The sequence below is a fragment of the Chamaea fasciata genome, unplaced genomic scaffold (genome assembly GCF_029207755.1).
Source record: "Chamaea fasciata isolate MVZ Bird 193981 ecotype frontalis unplaced genomic scaffold, bChaFas1.0.hap1 SCAF_44, whole genome shotgun sequence".
Taxonomy (NCBI): Eukaryota; Metazoa; Chordata; class Aves; order Passeriformes; family Sylviidae; genus Chamaea; species Chamaea fasciata.
Window position 1 is genome coordinate 1,518,191 of NW_027094129.1, and position 9,599 is coordinate 1,527,789.

General features: G+C 43.1%; 1 long non-coding RNA gene across 1 annotated transcript; it reads left to right on the forward strand.

Moving 5' to 3' along the window:
* Window positions 1-3,086: 3,086 nt before the first annotated feature.
* LOC136303949 (uncharacterized) lies at window positions 3,087-4,910 on the forward strand. Its single transcript, XR_010724318.1, has 4 exons — window positions 3,087-3,343; window positions 3,600-3,649; window positions 4,445-4,592; window positions 4,796-4,910. It is a non-coding gene; the product is annotated as an uncharacterized lncRNA (long non-coding RNA).
* The last annotated feature ends 4,689 nt before the right edge of the window (window positions 4,911-9,599 follow it).

The following is a 9,599-nucleotide window of genomic DNA, read 5'->3' on the forward strand; positions in this document are numbered from 1 at the left end:
GTGACCCCTTTCACAGGGGCTTGACTCACCTGAGCAAGTTCAGCATTCCTGAGACTTGCTCTATGGGATAAGGGCTGACTCCCGCAGGGCAGGTAACAGAAACCAAAGTGGCATCTGTATTATATGTCAAGAGCAGCTTTCAAGAGCCTACTAGCATGCAGGCTGGGAAAGGCGGGCAAATTTTTCACCATTGTACTCGCTCACATTAGGCATACAAAAGTGCGTCAGAAGAGTGAGCTGGATATTGTTGTTTCAGAAGACTTATCCGGAGAAGTCAAGTTTTCTAGCAGTTTGCCCTGCCCCAACAATCTAAACAGGTGAGTACTAGAAATTGCTGTGCTGAGACAAACTGATTCTTCTGCAAAAGGACCAAGTTTGTGTTATATGCCTTACTGTGTTAATCTGTGAATACATTGAGTGCGTGACACAGGCAGTACTACTGTCGCTTGTCAGACTTGTGTAGTCTTGGTTTCTGCCTTCTAAACGCTGCGTTTGTGATGGGGAGAGGTGGAGTGCTGGAGGGAGAAGGAGGGGGGCAGTTTTGTCAGTCCTCCCACACAGAACAGGCCGTATCGTTACTGCCAATGCACTTTTCCCTTTTCTGATCTCCTGGTTTTTGTTGCTCAGTGTTTTGTCTGGGAGGCTGGAGAAATGGCCGCAACTCATGTTAATGTGGCACCCACGTCAGAGAGGTACAGATCCTACCTATGGACCCAATGGGTGTTTCAAAGCATTGGATGGCATTTTGAACTTGAAGGTAAGCAATATGTCTGTATTACCCTAAAAAGTTTTCCAGAGAGCAGTTTCCTGAGCCTCTGAATCCTAGACTTAGGAGGAAGAGTGAGGCAGAAACTCATAGAACTGTCTCCTGACCGTTAGTGACAGGTGCTTTCCTCTTGCTTCTTTGAGGACAAATACTCCCTGAGCTTGTTGGGAGTAGTGAAGAGCTTCTGTGCATGCTTGGTTCCATATTCTGAGAGAGGATTCTACAGGTATTTAACTGCCATGTGGCCTCTCTTCCACTTGATGGAGGACAAGAACTTTGCCATAATGTTAGGAAGTAGCTGTAAAGTGACTTCTTGATTCTGCCAAGTGCTTTGAAGAGTTTCTTGGTGGTCATTTTTTCGGTCCCTCAATCTCTGCTCTAAGATGACCAATGTATCTTCAGCCTTTCTCATGCCATGCTACTCTTCTGGTAGTTGCGTCACATTTTGAACATGGTTACGGGAACTGTGCACACCTACCCTGTGACAGAGGAAGAGACTCTGCGGAGTGTGAAGGCCAGGATTCAGTCAGATACAGGAATTCCAGAACAGGACCAGGAACTAGTGCAGGAAGCAGGACTTGAATTGTTTTCTCAGAAGTTGGTCACTAAACATACAGCTGATGGCAAGGTGAGTCTCGGTATTCCCTTTCTTAAGTTTGAGTGAATCAGAAGTCACTGCACTCGCTTTGGGATCAGAGCACTCCCTGCTGTTGTGGCATGCTTTTGTCATGGTAACCTCACAGACCTAACAGCCACTGTAGCGTAGGCAGCCTGTTGCCTTTGGTGCTCTGTGTTTGGTTGAGGAGGACTCTTCTGTTTGTGGTGTTGCCAAGGCTTGCTCTTCCCAAGAAAACCTGGTTGGGTCTTTTGTCTTCTGCAGGTGAATGATACTGCAGCAGCAGACACAGACCTTCTCTTCCTCTTTGATAACAAGAAAATTTCCTGAGGCTCAGGTGGCCTTGCGTCCTCATCCAGAAAGTGTTGGCTGCATCCGTAAGGACTCCTCTGGCATGAATATGAAGGGCGGGCCGGGGTCAGTGTTGAGAGGGGCGTCTGTGTTTTGTGGTCTGTATCATGCACAAAGAGTAGAGGGAGCTTTTGCGTATTGGGACTGAAGAAGCAGTAAAATGGACTGTCATTCATTCAGTTTATCAGAATAACTAAAAAAGGGAGGTGTTTGATTATGACATGCTAGGGGAGCTGCACAGGGGTTATCCAGCTCTAGGCTTTGCAGGCAGTAACATGCCCCTCAAAGGAGCAATGTTTTGGTCTGTTTTGTGATAACACAGTATTCCTGCTTCACGCTGATATGTCCATTTCCCTTTCTCCCACCTCCTCTGTTTTCAGTTCAGGATCCAAAGAAGAATCTCCACTTTTTCCAGTTGCGGAAAGTGTGGGGTCAGATCTGGCAGACGATGCGGATGCTGAAAGAGGACTGTAATCGGCTTCAGCAGGGGCAGCGAGCAGCCATGTACGGTGGCCGTTTCTCCACAATACTTATCTCTGTCTTTGTGCGCTGGTGGAAGGGAAGACAGAAATGGGACCCTGTTGGAATGGGGAGGCCCGTGATTGGAGCTGTATGCAATTCATGAAAAGTGGAGAGTTAGCCCTTTGGCACAACTGCATTTGTCCTCACCGCTGTCTCAAGTATCTGTTTTGGATGTAAATGAAAGCCTGGTGGATTTCTACTTTCAGAGGCTAATAGGAACTTCTTGTCCTTGCAGGATGAATCTGTTGCATTACAATAGTACCCTCTGGAAGATGAAGAATTCTATGGCCTCCCTTTCTCAGCAGCTGAAAGCAAAGCTGGACTTCTTTAAAACAAGCATCCAAATTGACCTGGAAAAGTATAAAGAGTAGATTGAGTTTGGAATTAGTGAGTATAGCATCTGGCAAACGGGTCTTTTCATGACTCCTATCCTCACAAAAACACCTGCCTCCTTCTCTGTGAACCTGAGAAAGCCAGTCACTCTTCTTTGATTCCTGTAGCTTCTGAGAAGCTGCTGTTTGCCTGGAGAGAGATGGAGCAAGCTGTGGAACTTTGTGGGCGGGTATGTTTCTAAATCTAACTGCTAGTCATAAAGAGGTTTGTTTTTGTTATCTCTCCCCTCCTCCCCCTTTAGCTTCATTGTCCCTGCCTTAAATAGAAGCCCCTTTTATCTGCACTGATGTCAGATTTCACATTGCCTTGGTTTGTGTGGCACAATTTTTGTCCATTATTAGCACTACATGAAGCTCATTCTGTTGTAAGGCTTAAGGGGAAACGGGAGATCTTGGCGAAGCCCCAGAAACGTCTTGGAATTTCCTTGAATTGAAATGACTCGTTTGTCTTTGGCCAAGGCTGCTGTTTGCATCTTGTTGGTTTGTTTAGAAATAAGAATGAGAAAGGAAGAACCAGTGTGAGTGTGAGTGGTAGTGTCTCTAGGTATGAGACTGTTGTGTTGCTTATGTTCTACCCTGCTTTCAGGAAGATGATGTGGAGCAGGTAGTGAAGAGGATGATGGCCCTGCAGACAGACATCGTGGACCTGCAGAGAAGCCCGCTAGGTCGTAAACAAGGAGGAACACTGGAGGATTTGTGAGTTGAACTACCTTGAGCTTCAGATGCAGGAGTGTTTCTGGCTAAGCTTACTCACTAGAGGACAGTGAAAGGACTGTTTCTTCCACCCAAATTGTGGGGGACTGGGAGCACTTTAACACTAAAGATGTTTTTTGACTCATCTGTCATTGTTCTGAAATGGCAGACAGGTATAGAAAAGATTTGAGTTCTCAAACTATTTGTTCCATGTTTTGGTTCTTTGGAAATCCTTTTCTTTCCTGCTTTTTTCTTCTAGAGAAGAACAAGCCAGAGAGCTGTACCGAAGACTCAGAGAGAAGCCAAGAGGTAAAAGACGCTTTAGCTCAAGGTCAGCTTGCTTTGTGTGTAACTTTGGAGATGTAGTAAGGATCATTGAGAAAACTATCTGACTTCTAGGCCTGCCCAGACACTAGCAGCACATGGGCTCTCCTGGATTGCCTTTTCTCGAGAGGGAAGTCAGGGAGTCAGTTTCACACTAGGCCAGCCTTCCTTTCTTGGTGCTTTGTGAGCTGTTCTCGAAACTCCTCTGGAGCTCTTCTCAGAGCAGGCTGTTGCCACAAGCAACAACCAACCTTTCTGGGTAGAAAGGATGAAAGACACGACTGTTCCTTTGATCCAGTCCCAATTCTCCTTTTCAAGTTCTTTAAATTTTGAAGAAGTTGGCTAAAATTCAGTGTAATTCATCCCACTCAAACTCGCATATCCTGAACTTTGGCTGTTTCAGGATTAAAGCAGTAGTGGAAATGAGCCGCTAAGAATCTTCTCACTCTGTCCTATAAACCGACCTTTCTGTGTAATATTGGCTCTCATTCCGGATCAGAGGACAGGCGGTGACAGCCAGGAAATAGTACGACTGCTTCTACAGGCAATCCAGACCTCTGAAAAAAAAGTTTGAGTCATTTATGCTCAGCTCAGGTGAGCTTTGTACATTTTATTCAGAGTTGAGAGAAGGTATTTTCTCTTCCAGCAAGAGAAGGTTTAAAACTCATTGCATATGACTCTTGAGATCTTGCAGTGTTAACAGAAAATAATTAACTTCAGAACTGTTCTCCTACTGCAGTGGCCCATGTGTGATCTGATTAGTTTTTATTTTTTTAATAGTAAAACTGTAGTTTGAAAACAGAAGGCATTGGAATTGTTCCCCAGAGTGGAGAAAGTGATGAATCTGATGAGTGAAGATGAGGAAACAGTTGTTAGGCTTCAGGAGAAACGACAGAAGGAACTGTGGAACTTGCTGAAAATTGCTTGTGTAAGTAAAATAAGAACTCCCCTTTAACCTGAGAATATGGTTTGTAGCACAGGCTACTGAAACAATAGTAAATTGAGTGTTTCCTATGGTTCTTTTCTTTCTTTTGAATCAGTATGAAAGCCAAGTTCCAGGTTGTCTCATATTCCCGGCTGCTGAAAACTAGTGGGAACAATTGCACTCTGAATATTCTGTGTTTTCTTCAGAGTAAAGTGCGTGGTCCTGTTACTGGCAGTCCAGAGAGCATGAACACATCCCGTCTTGGTAGCTCAGGTCAACTGCTGCTGCAAGTCCCTTCTGGAACATTCAGTGTATCAGAATCTGTAAGAAAAAGGTGAGGCAAAGTCTGGAGTTCTTCGGCTGCTAATGCCACCACTACAAAGCTAGGCTTCCTGCTTTGTGCAATAATGGCACACAGGGTTTCTCATATTTTACGCTTTGTGTTCAGCTTGCATTGTCAGCAGCCTTAGTTTACTTGGTAGTTAAGACTTGCTGGGGCTTTCAGATCTTCCATATGAAAATTGGGTATCATGCATGGCTTCACTTCCCCCAGCCTCAGTAACAAAAGTGGTTTTTTGGTTTTCTTCCTTTAATCTGAGATGGTTGGGCTCACTTGGAAGTACACTGCCAGCAAGAACTGATGAAGTATTGTCATGTAAGGTCACAGTAGCTGAGCTGTGTCATTGAGACTGCTGCATGCGTAGTTCCGGCTTGCTTAAATGAACTGGGTTACCACTTGGAATGAAAGACCTTGGTTTGTTTTTTTGCCTGTTGCCCCATCCTTAAGTTTATAGGCTTCTCAGCTTTTCCTCTAGCAGCAGTGTTTCCACCTAATAAGAGCCCAATTCCATCTTGGAATACATTTCCTTTCCCCCATTTGGTAAATCAGGGGCTGCCACCAACTTTTCAAGTTGCAGTATGAATTACAAGCCTATGTCCTGACTAACTTCAGTGTTCTGCAGCGTATCTGCCAGAAGTATTTCTTAATGATAGAGGCAGCATCTCTTTAAACTGCCACAGAAATTAATAGTGTAATAATTGCCCCTTTCAGTGAGGAGCTGCTGCTGGAATCTCGGGAACTTTGTAGCCAACTAGAAAATGTGATGCATGACACAATGAAGGATCAAGAGCAGAGTTTCTTGGTAATGTATTCACTCTTCTGTAAATGGACTAAGGAAGTGCCTGGCTTTGAAGTTCTGAATGTGCAACTTTGCCACCACTAACACAGCTAAATGAAATCTGCATTTTACTCGTGGACAAGGGGGAGAGTAGGAGATGCACAGAGATAGGAAGCACCGGTTCCCTCATAATCTGCCGCCTGACATATTCTGCTTGCCAAAACTGGGAGCCACATGCTGGGAACTTGCTGCGCTAAACAGTAAAGGATGGGGCAAAGCACTTGGCTGTTGTACAAAACTACTGCAAAACTGCACACAAATTTGGGATGAGCGGGTGTCAGGGATCCTTAATTTAACAATGCAGAATATTGAAGAGAGAGTAAAATACTGGAGAGTGCAAGTAGGTTGTTTCCTTGACAGCAGTCACGTGGCTCATCATGAAATTGACCAACTTGTTCCCAGTAAATTTTTTATACCTCTTAACACACTTTACCTTTATTTTAGAAAAAGCTCAACTGTAGCCTGGTGTTGAATTTCATTTATTCTTTTGCCTCTAGACTGGAGCTGGCTGCAGCTTCAGGTAGAAGAAACAAACAATCCAGAACAAACCCAGATGTAGAATCACTCTGGTTGCCTCTGAAGCCATGCTGCTTTGGGAAGCCAACTGTGAAAAGCTGCTGCCTCTGAGAAGGGAATATCAGCTGCCTTCTACTGTCACCAACTGCTTATGTGATACATATGGCTTAGCTTTTAGTATCCACTTCTCAGACACTTTTTCACAAAGATACATTAGGGAATGCCTGTTCTAACTGCTTGGAGAATGTTCTTAATTGTGCCTTAAGACAGCAGATCTCTGTCCTGATACGTCTTCCCTTGGGCATCGCCTGTGGCTGTTTTGCTGCATTTTAGGCTTTCTAATGAACAATGGACAAGGTATACCCAGTCACTGGTAGATGTCACCTTCCTAATGAACTGTGAACTTAATTGCTTAACTTTGCTGATTTGCACTTTTTTTCTTTAAGTGTAATGGTTGTACTTACCTAATACTTGTTTCCTGTATGGGAACGAAATTATCTAAAACATGTAAACTTTTGGTTTGCTCTTTTTGATGCGCTCAATAACACTATAATGGAAAAAACTGCTTTCACTGTGCAGGTCTCTAGAACATGAGAGGTGTAAGAATGTTAGCCTAGAAACCAAAGAAGGAAATCTTCAGTGTACAGGTATCGTGTAACAAAGCATTTGCAGATTATCTATTAACCATGCTTAAAGTTGCATGAAAAGATGAAAAAAAGACCAAAAAACCCAGCTGGATGGAACCTTGGTGAGAGTCAACACACACCAACCTTGTGTTCTGACTGTGACCAATTTATTTCATTCTGTTCTAACCCCAAATTTCCACTACAACACAGAGACCTCCTTTTATAAAAGGCTGTGAAGTATAGGACATGCAAAATGCAATACAATAATAGGGAGAGGTTGGATTTTCTTTTGGTTTTTTTGGAACAGATTTAAAATACAGGAAACTGAAATGTGGCACAAACATCACAACTTCCATGCATGCCTTCAAGTGTCTTCCTTTGTTGTGCTGGCACACTCTGGACTTCAGCATTGGGTTAAAGTCATTCTTGGGCAGAGTAGAAAGTTCACACTTCTTCAAATTTCCGAGTAATATTAAGGCTGAAATGCACCGGGTACACTTTTCCTTCATCTTCCAGAGCACCACCAGTTGTTTTACTTAAAGCTGTGTTAGGCTTCCAGCTCAAATCCCAGCCCAATTTTGTGACCTCCAGCACTGAAATTCTTGCCATCAATCAAGCCTGAGAGGGTCAGCTTTACACCTACAAAAGCAAGTCACGAGAACCATCATGCACTGACATCCCAGTACAGTGCTCTTCCTCAGGTCCTTGACCTCACTAATGTGGCTTAGTTGCCACAGGAACTTGCATCCATAGACATCCTTTAGTTCTCTGAGTCTGCGTAGACTTCTAGCTCCTTTGTTCATCTAGTCTGTTCTTAAGATGACAGTGAATTAAACCATAGTGTAGTACTTAACACCATTTGCTGCTACCAGTGAGAACTGCGTACCAGGTCGAAGGGCATGAGTGTAACCAATTCCAATGAGGCTGGCATTGTTCACTTTAGCCTATTAAAAAAAATCACAGTATTTATAAACTGTGTAAGTATTCATACAGAAGAATCTCAGTCCCCTGAGAAGGTGGCCTATGCATTAACACTCTTGAGCTACTTGGAGACCAACCTCTCTTAGAAGCATGTTCCAATCTTTTCCTTTTCTCAGGAGTTTTCAGCTTAAGCAAATGGTGCAAATTCTGCCTTCATAGAATGCCATGCTGTTTTTCACTGCCTCCTCTATTATGTCTTTATATCTTTTAAAGAGCTACTTACTGCAGTCCCTCAGAGCCTGTCTTGTTCACATCACTCAGGAGTGATTTTCTTTTTTCTTCTAATGAGCAAGAAATACATGAATATGCAATCCCCTTTTTGCATTACTAAGTTTTGAGCTCTTAACAACAGTATTTCTCATTTTCAATTTTGCTTCAGTGGTCCTGGAACTAATTGTTGTTTTGAAACATAAATGCTTGCTACTTCAGTTCTTGGTCTTAAAACACACACGTCAGCTAACTTTCAGCGGTTAACTTACTGTTAGGAGAAGGCTGTAAGCTCAGGTAAACTTCCACCATTGTAATTATAATATGGTTTTACATTATGGATTTAAGAATTAAAAGGACACTTTCATTGTCTTTTAAAAGACATTTTTCAGCACAGTAGCATGCTATTCCAAGCACACTAGTCAGACTATTTCACTATGGACAAAATTATATTTAAGATTTCTTTTCCTCCATAAGTTCACAAGTACGATGTGTGAGGTCCCAATTTAAATTTGAACCCCAACAGAAGCCACAGTTCGCAATCTACCATACTTCCTCAGTAACTAGTTAAAGCAACTGCTTCATTACAAATTTTCAGTATTTAGGGGAGCTTGAAATACTCATTTCTGTAACAAAATTCTTACCACAACGGAAGTCTTCTCATCCATTTGGTACTTTCAGCAATACCAAAACGTGTGTTGTTACTGCCAGCAGTCCATGCAAGATTGACTGATGTCTCAACCTTATTAGTAACCTTCTGATAAACAGACCCACCAAACTCAGTGCCATCATTCCTGTTTGTAATAGATGCAAGTGTGTCAGGCCTTGCTTTGTTTAGTAACTCTTTAGATTAACCCTTCCCCACAATGATTTGACATTATCTCCTAAAATGAACCAAGAGATCCAATACTTCCCTGAACCCAGGCTCACTACTTCCTAGCTGGAGCTGGCAGACTCCTGCTCCTATTTTTTTTTTTGCACAAAGCATGTTTTGCTTGCAGAACGGAACAAGACTTGCCAGAGACCTACAATTTAAGGTTCTGACAAAAAAAACCAAACCAAACAAGCCAAAAACAAAACCAACCCACCCAGATAACCTGGTTGCTTGTCTCAAGTAAGCCAGTGTGCAGTAACACATAAAGGAGACTTCAGTTATGAGAATAAGACTGAAAACAATGTTGTTGCGTTATAATCATTTAAATACACCATCTTCAGAGCGTCTCAGGCCACCTGAATGCCACGATTAGGGCTACGCAGCGATGACAGCTGGAAACAAACACAAAGCATCGCATGCCTTTCTCCTTCATCGTGGGCATTTCTGAGGGAGAAAGTTTCTGTGTGGAGAGTGTGATTGATAACTGGCTAGCTGCAAAAGGTCACGTAGACATGAGGGAGCTTTGCTGAGCACACAGGCACTCTCATGAGAACCAGCAAGGCAGCAAGCTTCGCATGTCCTTGAGCACAGCTGGGATACGATAACAAGACCTTGTAGCTGAAAGATA